The 18004-nt window shown below is 44.3% G+C and overlaps 1 protein-coding gene across 1 annotated transcript in view; it reads right to left on the bottom strand.

Moving 5' to 3' along the window:
* The window catches only part of TMCC3 (transmembrane and coiled-coil domain family 3), a 70085-nt gene that overhangs the window by 38784 nt on the left and 13297 nt on the right, over positions 1 to 18004 (bottom strand). The gene's annotated exons all lie outside the window — the stretch shown is intronic.

An 18004-nucleotide genomic window follows, 5' to 3' on the forward strand; every position in this document is an offset into this window, starting at 1 on the left:
CGCAGCAAAGGTGGCAGGAGAGGAAATGGGTCAACAGACTGGGATCAGACGTTGAGGATTCCAGTTAAATCATGCTAAGGTGTTTGGATTTCATCTGAGAGGACAGGTGGCCGGAGTTAAAGGGATGAGGGTAATGAGCTCTCTGTTTCAGACAAGTCATTCTGAAAAAGCAGATGAGAAAATGCATCCCAGTGGCAGGGATTGAAGCCCGCAGTAGTGACCCAAGGCAAGAGCTGGTAGTGGCGGGATGAAGGGGTGGTGCTGGGGAGAACAGAACAGTGTCTGGGGAATACACAGGCTGCTGCTGCTGCTGCTAAGTCGCTTCAGTCGTGTCCGATTCTGTGCGACTCCAGAGATGGCAGCCTACCATTCTGTCCCTGGGATTCTCCATGCAAGAACACTGGAGTGGGTTGCCATGTCCTTCTTCAATGCATGGAAGTGAAAAGTGAAAGTGAAGTCGCTCAGTCGTGTCCAACTCTTCACGACCCCATGGACTGCAGCCCACCAGGCTCCTCCGTCCATGGGATTTTCCAGGCAAGAGTACTGGAGTGGGTGCCATTGCTTTCTCCGGGGGAATATACAAGAGGCAGCGTCAAAAGGACGTGATACCCATCGGATGTGGGGGTGAACAGGGGAGTCAAGGAAAACCCCACTTGTTTCTTTCTGGTGGGCAACACATCATTCATGAGATAGGCAACTGAGGACAGGCAGGAGGAGGCAGAGCTCTGCAGGGAATTCAGCATCAGACAAGACGAACTCGAGGTGCCTGCGAACATTTCAGCACAGGCATACAGAGGGATGCTCAAAGAGATAGGGGCTGAAGACAGAGAACAAGAGCCTGTGGGTGACACTGCCTTGGGGCAGCCCACTCACTCAGAGGATGTGCCTGGATTTAGGGTTAGGCAGACCTGGTCAAAACCCCACTCTGCCACTGAGTAGCTGACCCCCAGCAAGTAAATTAATTCTTCTGAGGCTGTAGTCTCATTTGAGGAAATTCCTCCTAGAATGTAATAAGAGCAGCGAAGAATCTGATGTCAGGTCAGACACAAATATTAAATATTTCTCTCTTGCCCTTCTTTAATCATGAATGGCTTTTGCTAATAACAAGTTGAGTACTAACCTCTGCCACAGATTACAAGTTGCCCTGTTGTCAGCCACTTATCTTCGAATCCTTTTGACCTTCCTTGTATGAAGAGATTCTCAAATATCTGAACTGCTAGCTCAGGTCAGAATCAGTCTAAGAGACCAAGGGTGTCCTGCCCTTGACATTAAATAACTAATGCAAAGATCTCAAAATGGTTATATGGTTTATGTGGTACTGATTTAATTCTGTCTTGGGGGCGTGATGGGATGGGGGCAGAAAAGGGCACTGGGTGTTTGCAGAAGATAGAAAACTGTGTCGGTCTAATAAAGCCTCATGAAAATAACAGGACTTTTATTTTTTTCGGAAAATTATACTGTAATATTTAAGAGGAAGAGTGTCCCCTGAAGTTGAAGAAAGTGAAAGTGAAGTCACTCAGTCGAGTCTGACTCTTTGGGACCCCATGGACTGTAGCCCACCAGGCTCCTCCCTCCATGGGATTCTCCAGGCAAGAGTACTGGAGTGGGTTGCCATTTCCTTCTCCAGGGGATCTTCCCAACCCAGGGATTAAACCTGGGTCTCCTGCATTTCAGGCAGATGCTTTAACCTCTGAGCCACCAGGGAAGTCCATATGAAGTTAGCATTTACATAGCCTCTATCCTCTGCTTCAATTCAAATAAATGTCTTAAATGTTAAATAATGAACTCTAGCAAATGGGTCTTGTCTTAAACCTAACGTTAAGTCAATAGTATACTGTGTATGTAAGAAATACATAGTTTCTTTGTAAGGTTCATTTTGCTTTTTCTATTTATAACTCTTAAAATGGACACTTAAAAACTACAGTAAAATTGAAAACTCACATTTGACCGCTAAGGCATACAGAATTCAATTTTACATAGCCAAGCCTGTTCATTTTTTTCTCCTGGTTTTGCCTTCAAATCTGGGGGCTAATTTGTTTTACCCAATTTTTATTGGCTGTCTTCCTAGCCTGAAAACCTAGCCTTGGTCCCTGGATATTTTATTGCATTTCCAACTTAGTTGTTACAGTCTTACTTGACCCTGTTTCCTGATCCCTCCCTAGCTTCATATTCCCATTCTTTCATCCACAGCCTAGCTTAACATACCTATTTCATGTTCTCTGTCTCAAAATATCACCAAAAAATTCACAAAGTTTCTAATATAAATTTGTTTTACAACCGCCTCAAAGCTCTCTTGTTGTTTGGCTTATTTAATTAGTCTGATCAAAGACAGAGAACGATCTAGTTCAGAGCTATGGTCTTTGGGACTTGATTCATTCCCAGCTGCCTTCAACTTGGCCACAGGTGGTCCAGCTCAAGCATGATCAGTTTCAGAGAGCACTCTGGTCCCTCTGTGCTGAAGGAGAACACGTATCCTCTCCCCAGGATGCCTAACTCTAACCCGAGGTTCTCACGGACTGTCTGGATGTCTCCCTTTAAGCTTATACAACACACCTGACCCAGCCACGTTAGCCAGTATCTGAGATTCTCACTCCTCAGTGACTTACAGATCCCCTCAAAGATGCCCCCTAGTTCTTCCCTGCCTTGAATGGACTTGAATTTCCCAGACTTGAATAAACTCAACTGATTTTCTATGTGTAAGATACTCTCCTATCTTGCTGCCACCAGGAGACACAGTGAAGGCAGAGAGACAACGGCAGATAGCGTCAGCCGGGATGGGATCTGCCGCTAAACCAGCACGGCCCCATGCCGCCCAGCTCGTGACCTGCGTTAAGGAGATGCACACACATCTGACTGAGAGACTGTGTGCTCAGTCGTGTCTGACTCTCTATGATCCCACGGACTGTAGCCCGTTAGGCTCCTCTGTCCATGGGATTCTCCAGGCAAGAATACTGCAATGGGCTGCCATTTCCTTCTCCAGGGGAGAAGCCTAAGGGATGTACTTCTTTCCATTTAAACGTTACTCTAGGGCTTCCCTGGTGGCTCAGTGGCAAAGAATCTGCTTGCCAATGGAAGAGACACAGGTTTGATCCCTCATCTGGGAGGGGCCCACATGCTGCAGAGCAACTAAGCCCATGTGCCCCAGCTGTTGAGCCCTACAGCCCGGGGGCCACAACTGCGGAGCCCAGAGGCTGAAGCTCGTGGGCCCTAACTCTGTGCTCCACAAGAGAGGTCACCGCAATGGAAAGCCTGCGCACCGCGACTAGCGTAGCCCCTGCTCACCACAGCTAAAGAAAAGCGCGCACAGCAGTGAAGACCTAGTACAGCCAAAATACATAAATAGATGATTTTAAAAATACTCTGAAACACACACACATCTAACTACTACACGGTGATTCGCATTAGAGGTGTTTGAAGAGCATCGCATCAGCACGACACTTCACCCAAACTGCCCTGCGGCATCCACTAAAGGAGCAGGTCAGATCCAAGAAACACTTTACCATAACCTGGAGCAGGATTTTTCTCATCATCACATTCTGCTCCAGGGCTGCCTGACTTTTTTCTGAACCCTGACTTTCACCCGGTTCTGGGACCTTGTGTGACCCAAAGCTTTCTCCTTGCAAGTTCAGGATTAGCTACTTGCTTTGCTAAGCCATTCTATATACTCGTCTCCCTCTAAAAACCTAAAATACCTTTTTAATTCTTCTCTTTCTCATGAAAGATCTCATTTCATTCCTTCAAGCAGAGACTCTGGAGACTCAGGTTTTGAGTAAACAAGGAGCGTTAGCTGCTTACTTGCTGCATCAGAACCAACTGGGGCAGGAAAGCCTTTTGAAAAGAAAAGATTTTCCTGATAAACAGGCACAACCCTCTAGAAGGACATTTTGTTCCCATTGATCCTTATTTAAAAGACATATGTCCTTTGACCCAACAATTTTGCTTTAAAAAATTTATCCATATATGGTTACCGAAAAAAAGATGTACAAAAATAGTACAGTATTAACAAGTCAAAAGAAACATGGAAAAAAACACTCCAGAAGGAACTTAAATTGTATTATCAATAGGAGACTAGTTAAATAAATGACAGATATGGAGGTTGTGTGCAGAGAACTTTTCTGTAAAGATACATAGGAGACGTAATAACACCTATCTCTAGGGATAAAGATGAGACATTGGAAAGAGATTCCATTTTCTAGCATCTGCCTTTTAGCACTACGGATTTTTCCCCCTATGAACTTGCATTTTTTTGTGTGGACTGTAAATAGGAAAGCAAAGTGCACCTTCATTATTTTCACTTACGTGGATGATCTACAAGACACTTCATTTAACAATGTCATTCTATCTTTGTAAACAGGAAATAGAACGAGGAACAAATAGAAACTCTATGTATTAAAATGTGTTTGCTCCAGCAGGTAATGATCTCATCATTACACATTAGAAACCCTTGTCTCAGAGTCTGAGAAGATCAGGCTTCTTTTCTCTAAAGTACCTGCTGAATGTGCTACAAACTCTTCCACAATCTAGGTGGCTCAATTTAACCACCTCGCTTGTGCTAATAAATGTGTTCTGACACTTAAACTTAGGTTTATTCTGGAAATTGAGGGGAGATTGGGAGGAGCCCACAACTTCTATCAAAACCTCGAAAAAGGAAAAAAACCCTTCAACTTAAAAAAAAGACTGATGCTCAAGCTCCATATAGGACTTACTGAATCTTTGCGTCTGGTAGTCCAATTCCTGTATCTTTTAACCAGTTCTCCAGGTAATTTCTACATGGCTGGTCCCACCTCATGCACAGCAGAAATAACCGTGTTTAGCAAACTCTATGTCTTATCTGAACAAAAGCACACACCATAGAGTAGAAAATTCTATAAACAAAGGTGTTCACTACTGCACCACTCCAAGATTTTAAAATTATTATATTTTTGAAACACTGATACAGAGCTGACGCTGGCTGCAAGCAGAACCACTGGGCACTGCCATCAAAGCTTCTGGCTCATTTATTTTCTCAGATTGTGGCTGCAATCACCTGACCGCACGGCCTCCTTTCTCCTACCCACTCCCACCCTAGTCTTATGTCTGAATATAGTCTGACAACTACTGAGCTCATCTGGTATTTCCTGAACATCTGACTATAAGATCACCTGTGTGTGCTGTGCTTAGTCGCTCAGTCATGTCTGACTCTTTGGGAACTTATGGACTATATCCCACCAGGCTCCTCTGTCCATGGGAACTGGGGCCCCTTCTATCTTTGTCCCACCCCAGACCTAGTGAATCAGAATCTCTAATAGAGTTTCTGGGTGTTAAACCAGTGACCCAGGTTACTCTGACAAACAGGGAAGTCTGGAAAACACCAATTCAGGTCACACTCGTTTTAAGATAAGGAAGTCAAGATCTAAGCTGTTAAATAGGTTTTCCAAGGACTCACCAGCTGATCACTGACAGCTGGGACACCTGAAACCTGGTGAGCTAATTCTCGCCTCTTACACCTTGATTACTTATTATTCTGTTTACCATGAGTATCTATGAAGTTTCTGATTCACCATGATGAGGCCCCAAGTAAGTGACTAATGAAGTCTGAAGGCAGAGGGCATGTCATGACATGCCACTCGTTTAAAGAATAACATCACTGTAACGCTGTCCAACATCTAAGCTACCTGCACCTAAAGTTCTTTCACTTTCAGTATCAGGATGAGTGTGTGCGCGTGTGTGTGTGTGTGTGTGTGTGCGCATACGCCCAGTCATGTCCAACTCTTTGTGACCCCATGGACTGTAGCCCACCAGGCTCCTCTGTCCAAGGGACTTTCCAGGCAAGAATGCTGGAGTGGGGTGCCATCTCCTTCTCCAGGGGACCGTCCCCACCCAGGGATCGAACCTAGTCCCCTGCATCTCCTTCACCGGCAGGCAGGGTCTTTAGCACTAGCGCCACCTGGGAATTCCATCAGGACGAGGCGGCACACCACGTGGAACCTGGGACGGGAAAAGACACACCGTTCCACACATTGTAACCAGGTGGGGAAGATCGAAACCTCCAATCTCACGATTTCTTGCTCAGATGTTAGAACCTTTAGCCAAAGAAGTCTAATAACCACACACTTTCATTACAGCAACAGCCCGCGCCTTGCTGTTGGGAGACAGAAGCGGACCGCTCCCACCAAGATTCCACAACCTTGCCCTGAAACCAGTATCTCTTAACCCATCGACGAGAAAAACTGATGGGAGACAAAACCCTCAGCTTGGGAAGCACACACCAAGCTTTAATTCGGGGAGGGTTCCCTGGAGTTATAATTGCCTCTAATTGGCCCTCCCACACGGTCTCACAATTTACAGCTGTAATAGTTCCACAAAGAATGTGTTAAATTTCTTTTCTACCTCTGAAATCAGAATCATTTCCGGTTAGGTTCTTACAACATTATAGTTTGGGTTTTTTTAATACTGAGATACAGAAAAGGATGAATGAGTGAATAAAAAGCAAAGATGCAGACAGATCTTTTGGAAATGATCACTGAACCCTCCGACTTAATGATAACCCAAAGGGATTCAAATTTGTAACAGAGACTGATGCCAATTCGGGAAACCTTTCCGTTCCAGGTCACACGATCCAAAAAAACACATTCATCTGGTCAGACATTTTCCATACTCTGATTTTTATCTTTCTTGGCATGCTCCACTCTCCTTTAATAAAGTCACAACCCGTTGTTGCCATGGAACCCAATCAGACTTGGAGCCTGTTACTATGACTTCCCTGCAGGTCTAAAAAAAGACCAAGTGACCAAAAAGAACAGCCCTTTCTTTAAAAAAATAATAATAATAATTTATAAGGCAAAAAGACTCCAAAAAAGACCCAACCCTTCTACATCCACTGAAGTTTAAGCTCTTGTGCTGGCTAATTTGAACGCTGGAGCCAAAGCTAGCCAATGTTTTATAAAAATTTGTCAGCTGAGACATTCCCAAAAGATGGTTTTATAAATAAGTACCTGGCAAAGAGGATAAAAATGTTCTTAGGATTTCTTCCTTTTTTTCCCCCCCTTCCAGGCAGTCTTTCTGAAATCTGAGTAGCTGTTTAGCAAACATGTGTCAATCAGCAGCTACCAAATTGCAATATTCATTTCCACCAATACTTAATTTTTGCCAAGAGCTCAAGATCTCTCTGTAAAGAAAAGATAAGTGAAACAGTACAATCCACCCTGTGTTCTCTCATCTCTGGAGCTGGACCAAAGCTGTAGAAAAAAATACCTGAGACAGACAGCAGAGCTACTTATGGAGCTACTTAAGGAAAGAGAATGAACACGTGTTGAGTGCCTACCGTGAGCTGTGCACTTCGAGGTCATCGTGAGAACCCAGCAACAGATGCATTTCCCTCTCTCTGTTTTGCAGCTAAGAGACCAAGACTGAGAGAGCTTAAAGCAGTTTGCTCCAAGCTGCCATGCTAGAATGGTGTCTGGCGCCCAAAGCCAAAGCTATTCATTTGTTCAGCCAACATGAATTTCTGGCCTCACAGGTGCTTTTGCATTTTGTAATGTTTCTTATTCTTTACAATAGAGGACAGTAGAGACTGAAGCTTCTAAAGCCTGTCTGTAAAGAGGGCATGGCATCTATCTTTAGGGCATGGCACAAGGGGCCAGTTCTGGCTGCCCCCGCTTATCATAACCACATCTGAACAGCAGCAGCTAACTCTTGGGAGAATCATGAATAGATGCCCTGGCCTCTTACCTGAGGTGACAGGGGGCCAGACACTACATCCCTCAAAAGGCTGCCCGCTGACAAGGCCTTCCAACTCTGGACCCTGCAGAATAGAGAGGACCAGGAAGCTCTTGGTACCCGTTTTGGTGCAATTTCAGTGGCGAAGTAAAAGCCAAGTCAGGAAAACTCAACGACAATTATTCTATTCAATCCTGGTTGTGGATATCCAGCTTCAAGAAATGACTAGTAAGGAGGAATGTGGTAAAGCATAGAAGTGAATTTCAAAGTTATACTATTACTCATACCAGCCTTTCGGCTAGATACTTTGTCTGTTTCCCTGTATAACGAAATACAATTGCTTTCATTAAAAGAAATTTCAAAAACCCAAACAAAACCACAATGAGATAGCACTTCGCACCTATTAGGACGATCACAATCAAAAGGTATAAAATAACAAGTGTTAGCAGCAACAGGGAGAATCAGAGCCTTCATAACCTGCTGGTGGGAGCAAAAAAATGGTAGATGCTGTAGAAAACACTCAGTTCAGTTCAGTTCAGTCCAGTTGCTCAGTCATGTCCGACTCTTTGCGACCCCATGAATCGCAGCACACCAGGCCTCCCTGTCCATCACTAACTCCCGGAGTTCACTCAGATTCCCGTCCATCGAGTCAGTGATGCCATCCAGCCATCTCATCCTCTGTCGTCCCCTTCTCCTCCTGCCCCCAATCCCTCCCAGCATCAGAGTCTTTTCCAATGAGTAACTCTTCGCATGAGGTGGCCAAAGTACTGGAGTTTCAGCTTTAGCATCATTCCTTCCAAAGAAATCCCAGGGCTGATCTCCTTCAGAATGGACTGGTTGGATCTCCTTGCAGTCCAAGGGACTCTCAAGAGTCTTCTCCAACACCACAGTTCAAAAGCATCAATTCTTCGGCGCTCAGCCTTCTTCACAGTCCAACTCTCACATCCATACATGACTACTGGAGAAACCATAGCCTTGACTAGACGGACCTTAGTCGGCAAAGTAATGTCTCTGCTTTTCAACATGCTATCTAGGTTGGTCATAACTTTTCTTCCAAGGAGTAAGCGTCTTTTAATTCATGGCTGCAGTCACCATCTGCAGTGATTTTGGAGCCCTAGATTTTGGAGCCCTGAAAAATAAAGTCTGACACTGTTTCCACTGTTTCACCATCTATTTCCCATGAAGTGATGGGACCAGATGCCATGATCTTCGCTTTCTGAATGTTGAGCTTTAAGCCAACTTTTTCACTCTCCTCTTTCACTTTCATCAAGAGGCTTTTGAGTTCCTCTTCACTTTTTGCCATAAGGGTGGTGTCATCTGCATATCTGAGGTTATTGATATTTCTCCCGGCAATCTTGATTCCAGGTTGTGTTTCTTCCAGTCCAGCGTTTCTCATGATGTACTCTGCATAGAAGTTAAATAAGCAGGGTGACAATATACAGCCTTGACATACTCCTTTACCTATTTGGAAGCAGTCTATGGAACAAGGTTTGTGACACTGTACAGGAGACAGGGATCAAGACCATACCCGTGGAAAAGAAATGCAAAAAAGCAAAATGGCTGTCTGGGGAGGCCTTACAAATGGCTGTCTGGGGAGGCCTTTCTCTTCTGTGAAAAGAAGAGAAGCAAAAAGCAAAGGAGAAAAGGAAAGATATAAGCACCTGAATGCAGAGTTCCAAAGAACAGCAAGAAGAGATAGGAAAGCCTTCTTCAGTGATCAATGCAAAGAAATAGAGGGAAAGAACAGAATGGGAAAGAAGAGAGATCTCCTCAAGAAAATCAGAGATACCAAGGGAACATTTGATGCAAAGATGGGCTCGATAAAGGACAGAAATGGTATGGACCTAACAGAAGCAGAAGATATTAAGAAGAGGTGGCAAGAATACACAGAAGAACTGTACAAAAAAGATCTTCACAACCCAGATAATCACGATGGTGTGATCACTCATCTAGAGCCAGACATCTTGGAATGTGAAGTCAAGTGGGCCTTAGAAAGCATCACTATGAACAAAGCTAGTGGAGGTGATGGAATTCCAGCTGAGCTATTTCAAATCCTGAAAGATGCTGCTGTGAAAGTGCTGCACTCAATATGCCAGCAAATGTGGAAAACTCAGCAGTGGCCACAGGACTGGAAAAGGTCAGTTTTCATTCCAATCCCAAAGAAAGGCAACACCAAAGAATGCTCAAACTACTGCACAATTGCATTCATCTCACACGCTAGTAGAGTAATGCTCAAAATTCTCCAAGCCAGGCTTCAGCAATACGTGAACCGTGAACTTCCTGATGTTCAAACTGGTTTTAGGAAAGGCAGACGAACCAGAGATCAAATTGCCAACATCCGCTGGATCATGGAAAAAGCAAGAGAGTTCCAGAAAAACATCTATTTCTGCTTTATTGACTATGCCAAAGCCTTTGACTGTGTGGATCACAATAAACTGTGGAGAATTCTGAGAGAGATGGGAATACCAGACCACCTGACTTGCCTCTTGAGAAATCTGTATGCAGGTCAGGAAGCAACAGTTAGAAAACACTCTAGCAGTTCCTCAGAAGGTTAAATATAGAATTACCAGGGGCTTTTCCAGTTGTGCAGTGGCTAGGACTCGGTGCTCTTAAAGCAGAGGGCTGAGTTTCAACCCCTGATCAGGGAATTAGATCCCACATGCCACAACTAAGCCCTGGTGCAGCCAAATAAATATTTTTTAAAAGAATTAGCATATAACCCAGCAATTCTACTCTTCAGTATATATCCAAGAGGAACAAAAACTTATGCCTACACAAAAACTCATACACAAATGTGTATAGCAGCTTTAATTATAACAGCCCCTAAATGGAAAGTCCCAAATGTCCATCAGCTGACGAATGGATGATAAATGGTGTACATCCATGCAATGAACCACTATTTGGCAAAAGAAGTTAGGTACTGACACGTTACACCATGGAAGAACCCTGCCAACAGTATGCTGATTGAAAGAAGCCAGAGATAAAGACTGCATGACAGAAACTCCACCCATCTACAGAAAATGTCCATAACAGGGCAAATCCAGAGACAAAAAAGTGAATCAGTGGCTGCCTTGGCCTCGAGTTGGGGAAGGGAGGAAATGGAGCATGACTGCTAATGGACGCGGAGCTCCCTTCCGTTCCGGAATTGATTGCTGCGGTGGTGGTTTCGCAACACTGTGCGTATACAAAAATCATCAAACTGTACACTTACAAACGGGTGAATGGTATGTGAATTATATTTCAATAAAGCTTTTTTTTTTTTTTTTTTTAAGGAAAAACCAACACAACTCTTTTTTGGTTTTTTTGTTGTCCTATTAAATGAAAATTACCCAACTGACAAGACCACCCGACCTAGGACATGTGACTTTGTCTCTGCGGTCTCTGTGTTTTTAAGGAAACAAGGCTCAAGCCGGAACCTGGGATTCTCTTCTGCTGCCCCATGAACAAAGGAATCTTGTGACTTTTTATTTGAGGGGGAAAAACCATGTGGATGAACCTCTCAGCCAGTGTTCAAACAAGGGAGTCAGACCCCATCTGCTAGACAGGCCAGGATCTATCCCACTCTCGCTGACTCTCTTTAAGTCCCCTCTTTCGGTTCTTTCCTTCACCCCAGCTGTGAGCCTTAACTGGTTCCTGAACACCTGCCATGCACAAAGTTTGATGCCAGGCAGTTTTCATCACCGCTGTTCTCCATCCCCAGTACAGAGGTATGCTCTACTCTACAGGTGCGTGTCAGGCTCAGGAAGATTATGCAAGGTGATGAGGGGTGCATAGCCGCAGACTGGCAGAGAGGAGGTTGGAACTTGAAACCAAACTCTGAGCTGCTTTTCTTATTTCTACGCCTGAGTTTTTCAAACTGGGTCCACAGGCATATTCTGGGGTTCCATGATTTTGCTATAAACAATTTAAAAGAATGTATTTAGACAGTGAAAAATATTAAAATTTGGAGGATCACAGAGACAACCATCTGCTAAACAAGTTAACTGGAAACTCTGGGGTTTCAAGGCTTTTTCCACTTCTGCTCATGTGAGGCCAGGTATCTGTACTCCTCTAGTTGCCACGGGGGGACAGGAAACGTGTCAGCTGTCTGTCTTGGTGTGCTGGGGCTGCCATAACAAGGGACCACAAAATGAGTGGCTTAAAACAACAGAAATGTATCGTCTCGCAGCACTGGAGGCCTGAAACCTGAGTGCTGGCAAGGCCATGCTCCTTCTGAAGGTGTTGGGGAAGGGCCTCTCCAGGCCTCTCCCCCAGCTTCTGGCCGCCCCAGGCAGTCGTTGACTTGTAATTTCATCCAGTAATCCTGTCTTCACATCATCTTTGCTCTGTGCATGTCTGTCTCCCACTCCCCCATTTTATAAGAACAGTAGATTAAGGCCCATCCTAATGACTTCCCTTCAACATGTGTGGATGAAGAATGTCACCTGCATAGTGGCCATCGAGCCATCAGTCACTGCAGCCACCTTCAACTGTGCACCCTGAGGGGATGAAAAACAGGATACTGGCCCCAGATGATTAAGGTGCTTATCAAAGGAATGATTTCAGTGAGCCCAGACTCCCGAAGGTTCCTGGAAGCCTGGCGCACAGCAGGTGCTCAATACACATGTGATGAATTAGGCTGAAAGCAGAATCATTACAAGCGTGACTCTTCTGCGTGGAAGTTGGCCTGACATCTCCCATATAAGATGCTGCTGAGCTGGTGAAAAGGACAGGGAGGAGACACTGGGTGGGAGGGTGTTGGAAGAAGCCCGTCAGGGACTACAGGGAGCTCATTCTTCAATCAGTGCCATGCCAAGATGCCTGAGTGACTCCTCTTCCCCAGCATGTGTTGAGATGTAGGTACCACCCAGCTGGGCGTGCTGCACATCAGGGCTGCTGTCCATCAAAGCTCTCAATCTCAAGGTGTGGTCCTGGGAGAAGGGGACACCTCCGACCATGAAGCTCGGAAAGTAAAGGGTAGCCTACTTTTCTGCCTTCTCCCAAAGTGCTAATCAATGGAAAGCTCTGCCTGGCCACTCAAGGAGGCCCTTATTCTCCCAAGTTAACCCCCATCTTTTCTCCCTAGGGCTCTGAAACCCCAGGTCCAGGAAGCTCATCAGAGCTCCTAAAAGAAAGCCACAGGGTTCAATCCTCCAGGAATTCTCAGAGCAAAGGTGGCCTCTGAACTTGCCTACAGAGTGACTGGCAGGAGTGCAATATTGTAAGCATCTCAGAGTCTGCTGAATCTAGAGAGCGATGGATGGTGAAGACCCAAGCACAAGAAGACCGCATTCAAGAGAAGGGAGAGGGAATACTCTTCACCAGGGAGGAGCCTGTGAAGGCATGCATAACATCTCCCAAACTCCAAATTCAACCTCAGCTAACCCTTTGTGAAAGTCCTGGCCATGTGGATTAGACTGGGGCGGGAGTAGGGTTGGAAATGGGGGGACACAGTGTAATAATGGGAAAATCATTAAGTACTGACTTCATAAAATTCTAAGGCACTTTAAGGGTGCCTTTCATCTGGAAATTCTACAAAGGAACCAAAATCATCACAAGCCTATTTCCAAAAAGCAAACAAAACCTCACTGAGAGATGGTACTATAATTTCTTGAGTTTGCATCAGTCTGTTTTCTGTAGTTAGAAAAAAGGTGCCGGGTTTGGGTTACGAAGGCAGTGTTCCACTATAAAAACCTGCTGGTTGCTATGGCAACGAACATCTCTGGTCCTCCCTTTTCTGTAGCATCCTTCTTACATCTGAATCAAATCAAAGAACTATCTGTGATGGCCAGGGTTTAGTGCTTCCTCTGCAGGAGGATATAAAAATGCATATACATACTATGCTCATACCCAAAATACATCATCAAAGGGCTAACCAGGGCCTTCCCTCGGGGCTCAGTGGGAAAGAATCCTCCTGCCAGTGCAGGGGACACAGGTTTGATCCCTGGTCCAGGAATATCCCCCAGGACAGGGGAAAACTAGGCCCACATGCCACAACTACCGAGCCTGTGTCCTAGAGCCCACAAGCCTTAACTACGGAGCCCAAGCGCCACAACTACTGAAGCCCGCGTGCCTGCAGCCTGTGCTCGGCAACAAGAGAAACTACTCCACTGAGAAACTTGAGCACCGCAACTGCAGAGCAGCCCCTGCTCACCGCAAATAGAGAAAGCCTGCGTGCAGCAACAAAGGGCTGGCACAGCCATACATATATAAATAAATCTTAAAAAAAAAAAAAAAAGAAAGGGGGGGGCGCGAATCAGAGGTGAAACAAAAGCTCAAAAATGGGTACCATTGTCCTCTCCTTACAAACATCTATCAGGAAATACCCAGGCAGGAGAGTGTGAATATGAAGGGAGGCGAGCTAGGAAGCCTTAGCAGTGGACACTTCTTCCCGCCTAGAGCATCTCAGGGTAGACTCTCGGTCAATTCTTTTCAGAAAGGCTCACATGAGGCCAGGGCTCCCTGGAGCACTGCCATTTTCTGTCTGCAAAACTGTTGACCTGGGCTCCTCCAAGGCAGTGCCCACGTCTGACTGGTCATAGGGCCCAGCACAGCGCCAGGCAGGTTCACAAAGAAGCACTTAGGACAATGAAGCGGGCTCTGGAATAAGGCAGCCACTCCTTACATTTTCTACGAAGATCTCAAGTTAGAACCCGTCCTGCTTCAACTTGTGCCTGCCTGAGAAGAAAGCCAGGGAACTCTAGATCCACACTCTTGGGTGTACAGCTTGGGAACTGCAGGGGCCTGCAGTGCAGCGCTGCTACTGGTTTCCATCACTGTGGTCCTGAGTCTTGACCACTGACGCTTCCCCAGACCTGGGGCAAAACAAAGAGTAAATGAGAAGTTACAGCTCTAATGTGGTTTATCGTCTCCTTTCCGGACTAAGGCTGCTCGTCACTTAGCTAGATTTAATTGCAAAACATGTTTGTTTTAGAAAAGCTATGAAAATATCAAAAAGCCAGTGGAAGAGAAATAGAGCTCCCATCGTTCTGCTTGTCCAGAGGTGGTGTGTGTGCATGCTTAGCTGCTCAGCCGTGTCCAACTCAGGTTCCTCTGTCCACGGGGATTCTCCAGGCAAGAATACTGCCATGGGTTGCCATACCCTCCTCCAGGGGATCTTCCCAACCTAGGGGTCGAACCCAGGTCTCCCGCACTGTGGGGGATTCTTCACCATCTGAGCCACCAAGGTAGCCCAAGAATACTAGAGTGAGTAGCTATCCCCTTCTCCAGGGGATCTTCTGACCCAGGGATCGAATCAGGGTCTCCTGCACTGCAGGCAGATTCTTTACCATCTGAGCCACCAGGCTGCCAGTGTCTGTATTTGAATTTCTGTGTCACTACCCTTCCAGGGACTGTGGCCGTTCTGCCTAATGGTTAGAGGAAAAGGCTCGGGAAAGCAGACCAATACGGATTCAAGTTCGAGCCTTTCCACTTTTTCCTGGTATAATCATGCTAGAGTCATTTGTCCCTGTTTGAGCCTCAGTTCTTCATGCATAAAATGAGGATAACTGCACTTATTTGCTTTCAGGCAAAATTAAAATGCATACAAACGCTGCTGCTAAGCTGCTAAGTCACTTCAGTCGTGTCCGACTCTGTGCGACCCTATAGACGGCAGCCCACCAGGCTCCCCTGTCCCTGAGATTCTCTAGGCAAGAACCCTGGAACAAATACTATTCAACATACACATAGAATCTAACATCACTATGAACATTTTCTATGACAAATATTAAAATATGGCTTTAAAAAATCACTCCTGTAAGTACAGTTATTTGACAAAATTACTTAAAAATAGACAAAGTTACTTAAAAATAGATGGTACACGTAAAGATATTCTTTTTCCTCTGTCCCAGGAATGTCACTTCAAAGTATCTTTCCTAGAGAAACTCTCCCACAAATATACAGACCATCTCAGAATCAGCCTGCCTGTCCAGCATTAGGAGAGTGGCTACAAACACACTCTGGTTTACTCGTATACTAAATAATGTACATCAGTATAAATGGGAATGAAGCCGGATGAATTCATAAACATTATGTTCAGAAAAAATAGCCAGTTACAAAAGAGGTGCCATTTATATAAATATTTAATACAAAAAACAGTACTATAAATTGCTGACAGATTCTTTGGTTGGTTGGTTGGTTGGTTGGTTGGTTGGTTGGTTGGTTTTTATTTTCCAGAAGGAGAACTGAGCCTCTGACAGTCTTTATGGATTCTCCTCATGTGTAAAACCATTAAAAGGATGAAACACAACAAATTCAGGTTACGGAGACCTCTGAGAAACTAGAAAGGGAGAAGATGTCAAGGTACTGTGTCTGGAACCACTTATTTCTTAAAAAAAAAAAAAATCTGAACACGTGCATACCTGCGGTGGTTTCATGTTGATGAATGGCAAAACCAATTAAAAAAAAAATCTGGTACAAGCATGGCAAAATATTAACATCTGTTAAATCTACGTGGTAGGTCTATGAGTGCCACACTTTAAAAAAAAACGGTGTAAGTTGCTGTTTCTGATGGGCCATTTCATTACCTTATCATTTTGGAATCTGATGTCACTGCATTTACTTCCATAAGACATTAACTGCAACCTTAAAATCAACAACCACAGTAGGCTTAGGAAAATTAATTTAAGAAAATTAAAATCTACTGAGGGTTTAATAAGCTAGCTGCCCTAGAAAAACATCCAGCCTCATTTTACCTTATTGTTTAAATAAACTAAGGAACAATTATCCAATGGTAAAGAACCCACTTGCCAACGCTGGAGATGCCAGAGATGTGGGTTCAATCCCTGGGTCGGAAAGACCCCCTGGAGGAGGGTGCAGCAACCCACTCCAGTATTCTTGCCTGGAGAATCCCATGGACAGAGGCGCCTGGCGGGCTACATACAGTCCACAGGATCACGAAGAGTCAGACACAACTGAAACAATTTAGCACAGACCAGCACAGGGAACTAGATCCCACATGCCGCCACTAAGAGTTTGCACGTCACAACTAAAGATCCTGCATGCTGCCACTGAGACCCAGAGCAGCCAAAGAGGGGGGAATTTATTTACCAACAAAGTAACTGTGATTTCTGAAATGTTCAAAGTTTCAGAAAACATAAAGTAATCTTTGGGTACAGATTCAATATCTCTCTCAACTGTATATGTATTATTCTTATTAAACAAATCAGCTATCATTAACATCACCCCAAATGTGCAACAAATAATTTTTAAAAATGAAGGCTGAGAAGGCATCAACATTAATTTAAAGGAAACCACATAAATATGTGATTATTTCATTCACCTCTTATTTGCCCAAAGAAAAGTTTCAAAAAATGTTTGTTGAAATAGCAAAACCATCTTTAAACAGCATAAAGCTGAAGAGCTCTCCTTTTAATTCTTTCTTTATAAATAGAGCCCAATTTGAGCCCTGAGTACTTAAAATCATTTTAAATTGCCAAAGTGCTAGTTAAGTTTCTCAACAGAATTCAATGCGCTCCCACCTACCCAAACAGTAGGAGCGTGTCTGGGCACTAAAACGGACAAAAATGTGGTATAAATAAGAGCCCTCACGGCTCCCATGGTGGTACAGTACATGAATGAGCCAGTTGAATGAAAGGAGACTCTCACTTTAATTTTGGCACCCACATATCCAACAGATGATGCCAAGGCAGTGAGTACCTCTAAATTGCTCAGCACATGAGGTAAACTTTGGCTGGCTCTATAAAAGAAATATTACTTGATAATTTGCTTAAGTCAGGAGGTTTTGACAAGCACGGTGGCCTTTCTCAAATGAAAACACACGTAATAAAAGCATACTCGTTTCACCATTGTAATACACTCATGGGTCAGCTTACGAAACGTTAAGTGTGAATTTCTGGGTACAACAAACAGTTTCAACTTCCCTCTCTGTCAGACACATGCACTGTAACCCATGTGAACCTCTCCGTAATTAACTTTGGTGCATATAACAACTACTAAATATCTAGTGATATTTAGCAAGCCACAGGAGTAACTTACAAATATGAGTAATTAAGCCACATATAGCAACACCTTATTACCTACAAACACAAAATCTTGTTTTATTATGTTAACATGAGTCATAAACCAACTTAAATTCCTAGTACCAAGGATAGCACAAGGGAGCTATAGATGTTTCCTAAGGGGAGGACCAAGCTTTTCCTAAGCTTCAAAGTCTGCTGAGAGTTACTCCTGTTCTTTCATCTCTGGAGCTAAGACGGTGGACCACAATGATTAAGGCAGTAAGAATACATATTCTTTATACTGTAACAGCTTTTGCAAACATATGGAAGGATAAATGAAAGTGTTAGTTGATCAGTCGTGTCTGACT

The sequence above is a fragment of the Capra hircus genome, chromosome 5, assembly GCF_001704415.2.
Source record: "Capra hircus breed San Clemente chromosome 5, ASM170441v1, whole genome shotgun sequence".
NCBI classification, from domain to species: Eukaryota; Metazoa; Chordata; class Mammalia; order Artiodactyla; family Bovidae; genus Capra; species Capra hircus.